At 44.3% G+C, this 12,292-nt stretch overlaps 1 long non-coding RNA gene across 4 annotated transcripts; it reads right to left on the bottom strand.

Annotated features, from left to right (window-relative positions):
• Positions 1-8,227: 8,227 nt before the first annotated feature.
• Positions 8,228-11,768, bottom strand: LOC120656573. Of its 4 annotated transcripts, none has more exons than XR_005667952.1 (5): positions 11,115-11,768; positions 10,193-11,047; positions 10,017-10,101; positions 8,751-8,847; positions 8,228-8,502 (listed from the first exon to the last, which is right to left on the bottom strand). It is a non-coding gene; the product is annotated as an uncharacterized LOC120656573 (long non-coding RNA). The 4 variants fall into 4 exon arrangements; XR_005667953.1 differs by having other exon boundaries at positions 8,751-8,801; positions 11,115-11,767; XR_005667951.1 differs by lacking the exon at positions 8,751-8,847 and having other exon boundaries at positions 10,012-10,101; positions 11,115-11,765.
• Between the last annotated feature and the right edge of the window lie 524 nt (positions 11,769-12,292).

The raw sequence follows: 12,292 nt of genomic DNA, 5'->3' as shown, positions 1-12,292 counted from the left end.
CGTGCGAGAAAGGAAGAAGATGAATAGTGCTCTGTTGCAAAGATACATCGGATCATATTTGGACGGCATCTGTGCTGCGACTGCTAAAGTTGCAGTCACTGCTACAACTGCACCCGATCCTGGTCCGTGGCGGTCGTTGACTCGTCGCTGGATGGGGCGAGAAAGAACTCTAAAGAGGGGTTGGTGGTAATTATAGTTGTCCAACGGGCCGAGCCCGGCCCGACCCGGCACGATCCGGCCCGGCACAATTAGCCCGGATAACTAATCGTGCCGGGCCGGGCCGGCCCACGTGCCTAGCTTTGTGCACGAGCACGGCACGGGGGCCTGTTTGGCGTGCCGGGCCGGCCCGATATGCCGGGCGGGCTTCGTGGGCCGTGCCAGCCCGAGCCCGGCTAGGCATCTGCACCAGCCACCAGGCTGCCACTCTCTCAACTCAGAATGATTTCAAGATTTCAAATCTAAAATTCAAATTCACAAAAGATCACAAAACAGAAGCACATTTCATGATAACAAATTTATTGAGCTGTTTTGGGTGCTGCCTCGTTAAAAACCTTTGTAGGTAAAACCCCACACCTCGTGAGGACAAAACCCTACAAAGGAAAAGAGTACAGCCAGCTCTAAATGTTCAAATGTTCATCACAAGTTCAAGTCCACAGTCCACAGTCCACACTACATAGTTATACAGATTCAACATCTAGATATAAGTTTTTAAATGATTCTTCAAGTTCTTCATCCTCTATGAGATGCTGAAGTCTTGCATCGGCTTGCTCCCAGTCCTTGATCAGAGCCAACATCTCCACGACCTCAGGGCCCAGACGGCGTCGTCGCTCCTCGATAATCCTGCCAGTCATACTAAATGCAGATTCTGATGATATTGTTGAAACAGGAACAGTCATTACATCTCTAGCTAGAATTGAAAGAACAGGATATGATAGCTTATGCTCATGCCACCAGTTCAAGATATTGAAATCATCATCATACTGGTTAACAGTATCACTGTCCAGGTAGGCAGACAATTCAGAACCAGATGATAGAGAAGCACCAGAAGTTGCAGCTTGCAACAGAGCACTAGCAGAGGTTCTTCTATGCAAGGAGGAAGTAGAACCAGAACCAAGACTAGTAACAGAACCAAGAGTAGTACCAGACAAACTAGAACCAGAAGAAGAAGACTCACCACCAAAGATTCTTCCCCAAACAGTTTTTCTCTTACCTGTAGGGCCTGGTTGGGCAGCCCTTTGCAACCTTACACCACCAAACTTGTCATCATACTTAGCAAAAATAACAGACAACTCAGCCCTTACCTCAGTCAAGTAGCATGAGTAATCATTACCATTAAGCTGAGATAGAAGTCTAAGAACATTGGTGAAACCTTTCAGCTTAGCCCTAGGGTCTAGTATAAATGCAAAGGAGTAGAGCATGGGTATGTCACACCAGTATTGCAAGAACTTATCTTTCATAGGAACCACAACTGATCTTAAGTCTCTATCATTTTCATAATTATTTAGATGGCTAGCTATCTCAAGAACATGATGCAATATTAATGGAGATGTGGGGTAATAAACACCAGACATAACAACAGTGGAATCATAGAACTGTTCAAGGAATTCAAAAAAATTTTCAGCAACATACCAGTGCTGGTCTGTCAGGAGTGGCTGACCATCAACCAAAGGATGCTGAGTAGTGATGAAAACAGAGAATGTGGCCTTATGGGGCAGGAGATGTTTTAACATAAGATAGGTAGAATTCCATCTCACATCCATATCCAAGCCAAATTTGCGAGGTCTTTCACCAACAGCAATGCAATATGACTTGTATGCAGCAATGCGCTGGTTAGATGAGTTTAGAAATGATATAGCAGATCTAAATGCACCAAGCATTGGCTTAAACACTTCAAGACCAGCCTTAACAATAAGATTTATGATATGACAAGCACATCTTTGATGCAGGAACAAGCTACCAACATAACCAGACAAAACAGGATTAAGTTGATTAATAGCCCTAGTATTAGCAGCAGCATTGTCCAGTGTAACAGCAAAGATTTTATCAGTTAACCCATAATCAGCAATAACAGAAGTAATACGCTCAGCAATATTCTCAGCATTGTGAGACACATCAATCAACCTGAGACCTAAGATCCTTTTCTCTATTTGCCAATCAGCATTCACAAAATGAGCGACCACACTAAGGTAATCCTCCTTAGCATTGCCAGACCAGATATCAGAAGTAAGAGCAACAGAGGATACAGACGTCAAGCACTCAACAAGCTGAGCACGACGTTCAGTGAAGTACTTGGCAAAATCTCTAGTGGTTGTTTGCCTAGACACCTTAGCAAATTTAGGATTATGAGCAGTAGTAATGTACTCTTCAAAAGCATCAGACTCACCAATGCAAATAGGCAGGTCAAGACGAGCAATTAACCTACACAACTCAGTACGAGCTACTTCTGGTTTGTACTCCCAAAGGTGCACAGAGCCATCAGGATTAAACTTAAGTTGAGTTTGAGTCATGGCATTACGAGATTTCAAAACAGGGCATATAGGAATGTGCCGCTTCAAGTGACCAGTACCATGGGTTGATTTACCAGTGAGGTTTTTCTTGCAATGCTTGCATCTAGCACCAGTTCGACGTTCCTTACCATCAATTACCTCATAGATCTCATCAAAGTCTTTCCAGACCTTGGAGGTGGACGCCCTCCTCTTCCTGGTCGAGCCAGACTCAGTGGCAGCGGCGGTGCTCGCGCTGCCAGTGCCAGATCCAGCGGCCGTCCCCTGAGGAAGGCCTTCTGGATCCAGGTCGATGGCAGCATTGCTCCCAAACAACTCAGCGGCATCCGCAGACAGGTCATCATCATCATCTCCGCGAAAGCCCATCGACCGCAACTCATTGTTGTAGGAGTCGTCGGCGGCCATCGCCGGTCTTCGGTCCCTCACGGCCTGCACAAGGAGGAGAGACTGTGAGGGGGATTCGTGAGGAAGAATGAGAAGAAAGGCGAGTTCTGACTTACCTTTTGCCGGAGCACCGAAGACCGAAGTTGCCGTCGACGCCCTCACCGGAGTTGCAGGCCACACAGACTCGCAAAGAGGGGAGAGGAGGATTCGTGAGGAAGAAGTAGAAGAAAGGAGAGGGGAGGAGGTGAGGGCCTGAGGGGAGCGGCGGATCTGACCGAGCAGAGTCGGAGGAGGTCCACTGGAGCGGCGGATCTGTCCGAGGAGAGGCGGAGGAGGTCGGAGAGCGGCGGATCTACGCGGGAGAGGTGGGGCGCAGGTCGGGGTGGAGCGGATCTGGCGAGGAGCGGGGGAGGCGGAGAGGAGGAGGAGACGAGGCGGCGGCCAGGCGGGCGGGGAATGGAGGGGCCTAGGGTTACCGGCGATCCGCGCGACAGGAGGGGGTCGGAGAGCGACGGATCTACGCCGGAGCGGTGGTGTGGACGGTGGAGGTCGGGGACTCGGGGTGGAGGCGTGGAGCGGATCTGGCGAGGAGCGCGGAGGAGACGAGGCGGAGGCGCGGAGCTACGGAGGAGCCAGGGCGGGGAATGGAGGGGGGTTAGGGTTACCAGCGCCCGCGGCCGCCCCCTCCCCCTTATGTGGCCGGCCGGCTCGGGCTGGCGGGCTTCGTGGGCTTCGTGCTCACGGGCCGGCCCACGTGCCGAGTCGGGCCGGACGCTAACCGTGCCGGGCCGGGCCGGCCCACGTGCCTGCGGCGCGGCCCAGGCACGGCACGGCGCCCGTGCCGGGCCGGGTCGTGTACCGGGCCCAATTCTCGTGCTTCGGGCCGGCCCACGGCCCACGGGCCTGATGGAAAACTATAGTGGTAATGGTATCCACCTCTTCCCGACCACGTACACCAGACCAGCCGGGGCCGAGCTGAAAGAGATGTCGGCCGTGCCGGCCGCCTTCGAGGTTGCTCGTGTCGACGAGAGCCCAGCGCGGTTCCCCAAGACTTCATGAAATTTTGGGTTTGGTCCATGTAAGGTTTCAGAAATTTCAAATAAATTTCAAAGACTCGTGTGTGCATGAGAAAGTGAGTTAGTGGTATAACTTTTTAGTTTCATCTTGCTAGTTGAAGTAGAGTATGGCCAACATAAATATGAAAATTGTTTTCACCTCTCCAATCTATAAGTGTGGGGAGAGAAGAAGAGTTCCACATGCGCACGCTTGCTTGCCTCGCCGAGCGTGGTGCGCCGAAAGACGCGGCACACGATTTTTGCTTTACATAGTGATTATGAGTGTGGAAATCATAAAGTAAATCTTGAGTTGTAGGAAAAAAAATAGAGTGAGGGAGTCATATACTATTAGGTAATAACTTAATTATGGCCAGCCGTACTTTTATGCCATTGCACGGCAGGCTAAAACTACTATCAACCCCCACATGCCGTAGCACATGTAACCAATTTCAAAATTTTAAAAAAGTTATAATTCTTAAACCATCAATCAGATTCAAATTCGGATTGCATAATTATATCTTTTTCAAAAAGACCTTCAAAACAAGACCCCACTTATATATGTTTCGATAATACTTTTCGAAGACACCTAAATTGCTTTATGTATAATGAAAAAATATCATAATAAATTAGTTAAAAGGCTCAATTAATCTACTAAAGTTGCCTATTATTAATCATGTTATATACCTTCACCTACTACCCAACAAAGTTGTTTACCCACGTGTACTAATAACACCAAACAATCTATCTTCACGATATTCATCAATATCCACTTAATTGAAATAAGATGAGTGAAGCAATTTTTTAAAACATCATGAGCAACTATTTTAAAAGTCGTGAGCAGATTAGAATATAATAAAAAGTATTTTCTTATTAAGAAAAATATCACTAAAATATATTGATGTGGGGTCTAGTTTTGAAGCTCTTGTTTGACACGAACGTTATGATGCAATCAGATTTTGATTTGAACCCTCGATTGTGAGGCTATGGCTTTTTAAAATTTTAAAATCGCTTACGTGCGTTGATGTCATCCAAAATTCGTTTCTCCCTCTCACATGCATGCTTTGTTTATTTCTATCCGGTGTCACATGCATGCAAGTGCATCAGAATCCGAGCAATCGGAATCCGAGCAAAAAACAATTTCTTTGCTAAGAAAGAAAAAATAGTCCCGTAAAACTGGTTCTCTTTCTATAAAAGAGTAGGCCGTATAGGTGGACTAAATTACGGCCTGCCGTAAGTTAGCTATGTTCTTCGGCTGTGGAAACCACAAAATAAATTTTGAGTTGTAGGAAAAAATAGAATGAGTGAGTCATATATTATTGGTCCGGTGGTTCGTGCATCAGGCGTAGATGAACGTTGCAGCCGGCGGCGGGACCCTTTCCGCTCTGAACCACAACGGTACATGATAGCTGCTGGTGGAGTTCCGGCCCTGTTTAGCTCTCAAAAAATTTTGTACAGTACTTGTCATATCGAATCTTCGGATATATACATAGAGTATTAAATGTAGTTGAATAAAATAACTAATTACACAGTCTAACTGATTAACACGAACTGAATCTTTTAAGTCTAACTAGTAAAGTGTACGTGCGGTCCCGCACGTATTTTTAAAAATATTAAATTAATTGTTTATAATTTCATTGGTACCCACGACTTGCCTTTTTACAAATTAATGTATGTATTTCGTCCTGGGCAATCAAAAGCACCTACAACCAAAACCTGATAATGAAGTGAGAATGTAAATCTGAAGCAATTTTATAAGCACAGCCAATCCACCAGCATAGTGAACTGGATTTTTTGAGACGACAGGCTGTGATCTCAGGAATTGTTGCAACAGCCCCAATGGTATGCCATCACCAATTCCCTGAACTGAAACAATGGAAAGACAAATAATTTAATTGCGTTTGCAAACCAATCATGATAAATAATTAACAAATGATTCATCCACTCTGACAACTATCTTCTCGTCATCACATTCATAATCGGGCAGGAAGAGGAACGCCAGCCTGTGGATGGGCTCGTCGTCCTCCTGAACGAGCTCGCCGGCATGCTCGGCAGCGGCTGCTTATGAGACGACCTGCTAAACGGTGATCGGTGAAGACAGCAAGCCGTTTAACATTGACCTCTTCAGCACCGGCGCCGGCGCTGGAGACGTTCCAGAGGTAAAACGTTCGGAGCAGGTCTCCATGGCGTCCCGCGTTAACTGCGTGGAGGAGCTCAGGACAGTACTCGGCGACGTCTGAGAGCGTGATGCCGTACTCGGACTCCCCGATGCTCGGGGCACTTGGCGGGCGAGCAGGCGTCGTGCCCGCATGGCGGCGGGGTCACCGACGCGCGGCAACCGATACGTGTTTTGGCTCGTGTCGGACGCCTTGGCCCACGCGTGGCAGTGGGTGGTGAGGTTGAGCGGAGGCGAGGCAAGGGTGTCTGGTGCGGGCGGGTAACATGCGGGATGCGGGACGGTGAGAAAAGAATTTGTTTTTGGACAGAAACATCTCTTAGCTATCAATTTTTATGGGTCTCTATCTTCTCTCACCTTCCTCGACTCTGACCGGTGGGCTTAGCGTGAAGGGTACAGCGGATCCGTTCCGAGTAAAAAATGTTTTCAATTGTTTTCGATCGATTAGTCTATAATTAAATATTATTTGTTAAATAATAACAAAATATTCTACGGTGTCAAAATACAAACTTTTTCACCTACTATACCATCTCGTGTGGGGTGTGGTGCTATTACATCGTTGGACTGGTCACGCCTAATGCCCGCACAGCCGCAGGCAGTATTTGTTTTTTTAGGGCTACAGCCAGTATTTGTTATTAGGCCCAATTTACTTCACATGACAATGTGCGAGTGGGCCTGAACTCAACAGGGTGTGCGGAGCAGCCCACATGAGTGGAGGGCCCATCGTCATTTGTCCTACGAAGCACATCGCGCCATGCGCCCATGCCCGTGGCCGTGGTTGTGTACTGGCGGATCGGATCCAACTAGAAAATGCACGCGGCCTTGCCGCGCAAGACCAATATGGGACCATTTTATTTAATAGATTTACCTAATTGACAATTAATTTGAGTAGAATTTTGATATAAGTACTGTTTACTTGTCTGAAAAAGCCAACATTTGATAAAGTGGTCATTCCAGTATCGTGCAACTGATTATATATTGTATGCAATAGCTCCTAGTATTCAATTTTGGGTGACCAAATTATTCCCCAGTGGGAGCATGTAACAAAGATGTGGTAGAGCAAGTATATTATTTTAATTTATAAACTGAATTATGTGCAAAAGGTTAGGTTCGGTAAACTTGTTGCAGCATGGGTTCGTTAATTGTGCCTGTGTTTTACACTACATTACTATATTTGATGGACTATTATTTCATATGCGGGTACTATTTTTGTGTAGGCGAATAGATTTTTTAAAGGATTGTAAGGTGGGTAAATCGCTTTATTTCATGCATGGAATAAGAGCGTACTTAGCTTGATACACTATTTTGTTAACGACTTCAATATAGTTGGCAAGAATATGTCAATTCGTTATAGTTTGTTTTATTCCCAAGTTATTGTTGCCTTTGCTATTTCCCTACTAGAATAACATGTTGTATATATATTGCCTTTGCTATTTCCCTACTAGAATAACATGTTGTATATATATATATATATATATATATATATATATATATATATATATATATATATATATATATATATATATATATATATATATATATATATAGGCCAGGGCTAATCTCTACCCTGGGTATGGAATAGTTATTCCATACCCGAGCCAGCCTGCTGTGCGCCGTTCCGTCCGGCTGTAGGATGGTCCGCCCGTCCCCAACCTGACGCCCCCGCCCCACGTTCCGCGTCCACGTTTGCAGTTTTTTTCTTTCCTGCCTACGTTCGCAGTTTTTTCTTTCCTGCCTACGTTCGCAGTTTTTTTTCTTTCCTGCCTTCGCACGTCTGGTTTTCCACCGAGCACCGGTTTTTCACATGTTCCTTTTTCCTGTCTGGTTTTCCAACGAGTGCTAGTACTAAATACTTTTTTTATTCGAAGGAATTCACGGAGACGTGTTTTTATCTGGGATGTGCAATGGATGTTTCCTCTTGCGAAGCAATTAGAACCAGCTGGACTAATTTAAATTAAAAGCTGATGGCGTGCGATGATTTCTCACCCGTAGTGATCAATACGTCAGTAGCCGATTAGGGACATATACTACCAGGTAGGTAGCTACCAACGTTCTTCCTTTTTCTTAAAAAAAAGTCACCAAAATCTTAAAAAAAGTCACCAAAACACAAATATCGCATGCACATGCTCCAGTCATTCATCGATGTTGTGAAATTCAGTATTTACGATCCAAAGCAAACTAATTCCGTTGTTTGTACTCCATGTTCTGGTGCCCCTCATACGGCTGATTGATTTATGTACAGAAAATGATTGTTTGAGATTGGCAAACGAATATCTGTGCACGAAGCTCTATTCTCCCTAAAAAAAGTCTGTGCACGCGCCATCTCCATCAAGCAAGCAACTCCAGCATGTGCAATTTACAGCAAGCAGTCCTGGTGTCCAACTTGCTGCACAAAATGATTGAATAGACAGCAATAAACATTAGGACTGTACCATCAAATTCAGACTATATTTGCCATTAATAACATCAGCATTGCCAAATGATTGCATAGAAGTTGAACTGGATAGGTCTGGGTACCCGAGGTGCATTCTATTGATTAATCTATATTATTATCCAAAAAATTATCACTTATGTAGATAGTCATCAGTATGCATCTAAGGAGTCTGAATAAATGTAGTTTCTCTAGAAAGAAACCTTATCAAATATAAGTTTGCTGCAACAATGCGCATCTGGACATCTCCGTCTCTGAACAAAAGCATGTTGTATATCTGAATTCTCAACAGGCACTCATCTTCACAACAGGTACTCAACAGTCAAACTTTACAGGAAAGCGATGATTGGTAATAAATTGCTTGGTCTAGGAGACAATCAACAGCAAAATGGTATGTAATTACATCATGAAGCAATATAGACCAATCAGATCTCAAATGGTCTGCTTAGATTTATTTAAGGTGGAATTAAATCAAGTATTAGTGCACCCAAATTGGATGGGAGATGCAGAGTTACAGACTGAGTGGGCGTGCTGCCAACTAAAGAGCAACCGTTCAGGAAAGAGGAGGGGCAGCGACACATATGGTTGATTCATCCAAAATTTAATAACAAAATTGAGTATATTTTGCTAAAGATTGGTACATGATTGCATTCCTAAACACAGAGCACAAGTTAATTTTTCATTGACTCTATTTGCACAATCTGCTATAGTTCGTATGCTCACGGCCTCCTAATCTCATGGCATGGTTCATTTGGATACAGTTTCACTAGTGGATGTTGTTGATGATGGGTAAATCTATGATCTAACATTGGTCTACACATGATGGGATAATAAACCAAAAATGGCAAATCCTAATCAGTTTCAGTTGAATAGTTTCCCTAAAGAAAAATTCAGTATCAGGTGAAACATCCGTTGGTATTGCAAAGACATGTGCTAAACGAGTATATGGCAGCTCGTCGCCACAAGAATCAGCACCAGGACACCCTATGGTGCCCGTACATCCAATCAAAACTTTGTAGTCTGCTATACATGACATCTAGCTCGCGGCTAAGCTCAGAACAGCAGGTCACCTCATCAATGAACTGCAGAATTGCAGAGAAGTCTATGTGAATCTAAGACTCAGGATGAACTAATTATCGATAATCCAGGTGGACAGGTTCAATTAAGACTGCAGTCAGCAAATCAATATGCACTAACCTTTGTGTCAATTGTGTGAGGAAAAGGAAATTTATTAGGATGTCATCACTAGCAAGGGACTTTATCTGAACTAATCGATAATATCAGGCCAGCTGAAATAACAGAGACAACATGTTCTTTTATCTATACTATACTACCTTATTTACGGTCAATTAGTTAGGGAGCTCGTGATATGACATAACAGGGATTCTGTAATCATACAAAGTATAACAAATATTAATGAACCTTAGTAAGATAATGCAGGCACTTGCAATTGGTGGAATGTACCTTACCTTCTCTGATGCACTTCATGTCCATGTGCAAAATTCATCCGGTGCACTGCCAGCTGCAGCGTGATAAGTGCTTGCCCAGCTTAAACTGCAATTCACAATTCAAGATGAGTTCATCAGCTACAATGGAAAAAAATCTAAATATTTGGACCAGCAACCAAATTTGAAGAACAACTCACTGGTAGGAAACTGTACGCATCGGTTCAATCCCTGCACCTAATTCGGTCAGCATTTGTTAGCCACTCAATCAGGGACTTATGATAGAATCTCACACGGAGTGTGGAAATCCAATCATCTGGGAGAGTGTCTGATGTAGGTTGTCCAAATATAATACCCGTTGAGAATACATAAGCATGCATATGGACAACAATGTTCATTAGATATAAGATTTATGAGCATATGAGCACCTCTTTGTCACACAAGAAGTTCTACTAAGCATGCCATAAAGTGTAACAATCAGAAACCACAAATCTGAACGATCAACACCTATATATAGATAAGTATAGATTGATCGATACTGCATATTATGCCCAAAGTTTAATAGGTGCAGTGCAATCTAAGAAGACATACTGATAGGATTTCAGGAAACAAAAAGGTATTTCTGTAAGAAAATCATGTAATTGGCACCCTGATCTAACCTTTACTGCATAACTTGAACTATTAACAAAAAACATAAATGCAGAGAAGACTGAAGTTTCCTGGACCCATCTCATGCAGGAGCCAGAACAAAATATGCAGGAGCTGAAGTACAAACTGATGACAATGGGGAACGAGACTGAACCAGCACTGGCAAGCATCACCTGATAGTTTCGCAAGGAGGTCTTGGCATTCAGCATATTGTCGAATAGTCGTTGGCACCAGGGTAGATCCAGTCATCCCAGCAGGCAGCGGTGGCACCATCGCACCAAGCGGGGAGTAAAACAGCAGCCGATTGAAAAAAAAAAATCTCAACCAATATCCATCCAGAAATCACATCCGCCATGGTCCAAATAAACTAGAACTAGTTAAGATCCTCCTCTCCAAGAATCTTTTATCTGCTCGCAAAGAGGAAATTAGAATGGAAAACATGCTCGCAGGGCATACTTGGATTGATCTGCGCACCTTGGGGATTCAGGGTGAGGTAGATCAAGGAGCAACTTGCGCAGGGCGAGGAGCTCGATGGGGCACATGACTCGCTGGAGCATCTACACGGGAGGAATATCAAGCTGTCGCGGAGAAGATTGGATCCCTACTGTCCGTCCAACGCTTCTGTTGCCGTCGCCGCCGATGCAGAGAATTGAGCGGTCTCACGGAACAACAACGGGAGGAGTGAGCCGCGTCGGAAAGAGAGGGCATCGCCTTGGCTGCGGGGACATACAGGAGCTGGCTGGCGGCGCCAGTCCCCGGATCGGCGATGGGAGGAACAGCAGACGTACCGTGAGCTGGGCGGCGGAGTGGCGTCGGGAAAACTGGCGATGGGAGGAGTGAGCAGCGACGGGAACGGGAGGGCATCGCCTTGACCGCGGGGGTACGCAGAGATTCACCGGCGGTGCCAGTCCCGGGGTCATCTCCGGGAGGAAGGGCGGACAGATCGCGAGCAGGCCGGTGGAGTAGTGTCGGGAAAACTAACCACGAGCTGGGAGGAGAAACCGCTTCGGGGGGTCGTGGGGTGGCCGGGTGGGGATGGGGCTGACGCGGAACAAAACCGTGAGGGAAAAACAGGGCAACGCGGGGGCAATCGGATGCTCGGTGCGCCTGGGTGGTGCTGGCTGGGTCGGGCATGTAGTATCTTATTTCATACCCAGGTACCCAATAGACCTACTATATATATATATATATATATATATATATATATATATATATATATATATATATATATGAAAGCTGTCTCCACTAAAAAGTTTTAGATTTAGAAATCTGTATAGTTTGTTTTATTCCCAAGTTATTGTTGCCTTTGCTATTTCCCTGCTAGAATAACATGTTGTAGTTATATATATATATATATATATATATATATATATATATATATATATATATATATATATATATATATATATATATATATATATATATGAAAGCTTTGTCCACTAAAAAGTTTTAGATTTAGAAATATTCCGCAGCTTTCGTTTGCAACGTTTTTTTTAATATGATGATATTTTGGTGTTCTAATTATAAGTGTATATTCTGTTCTAATGTAAAATTTTATGCAAGTGAATTATAAAAGAGCTTTGAATTTCAAATTTAGTTATGTAGTGAAACTATAGTTTTAGATATTTTAATCAACTTTTATATTCGGTACA

The sequence above is a fragment of the Panicum virgatum genome, chromosome 1N, assembly GCF_016808335.1.
Source record: "Panicum virgatum strain AP13 chromosome 1N, P.virgatum_v5, whole genome shotgun sequence".
Lineage (NCBI taxonomy): Eukaryota > Viridiplantae > Streptophyta > Magnoliopsida > Poales > Poaceae > Panicum > Panicum virgatum.
Note: the sequence above shows the minus strand (reverse complement) of the source record. Positions and strands in the feature narration are given on the sequence as shown.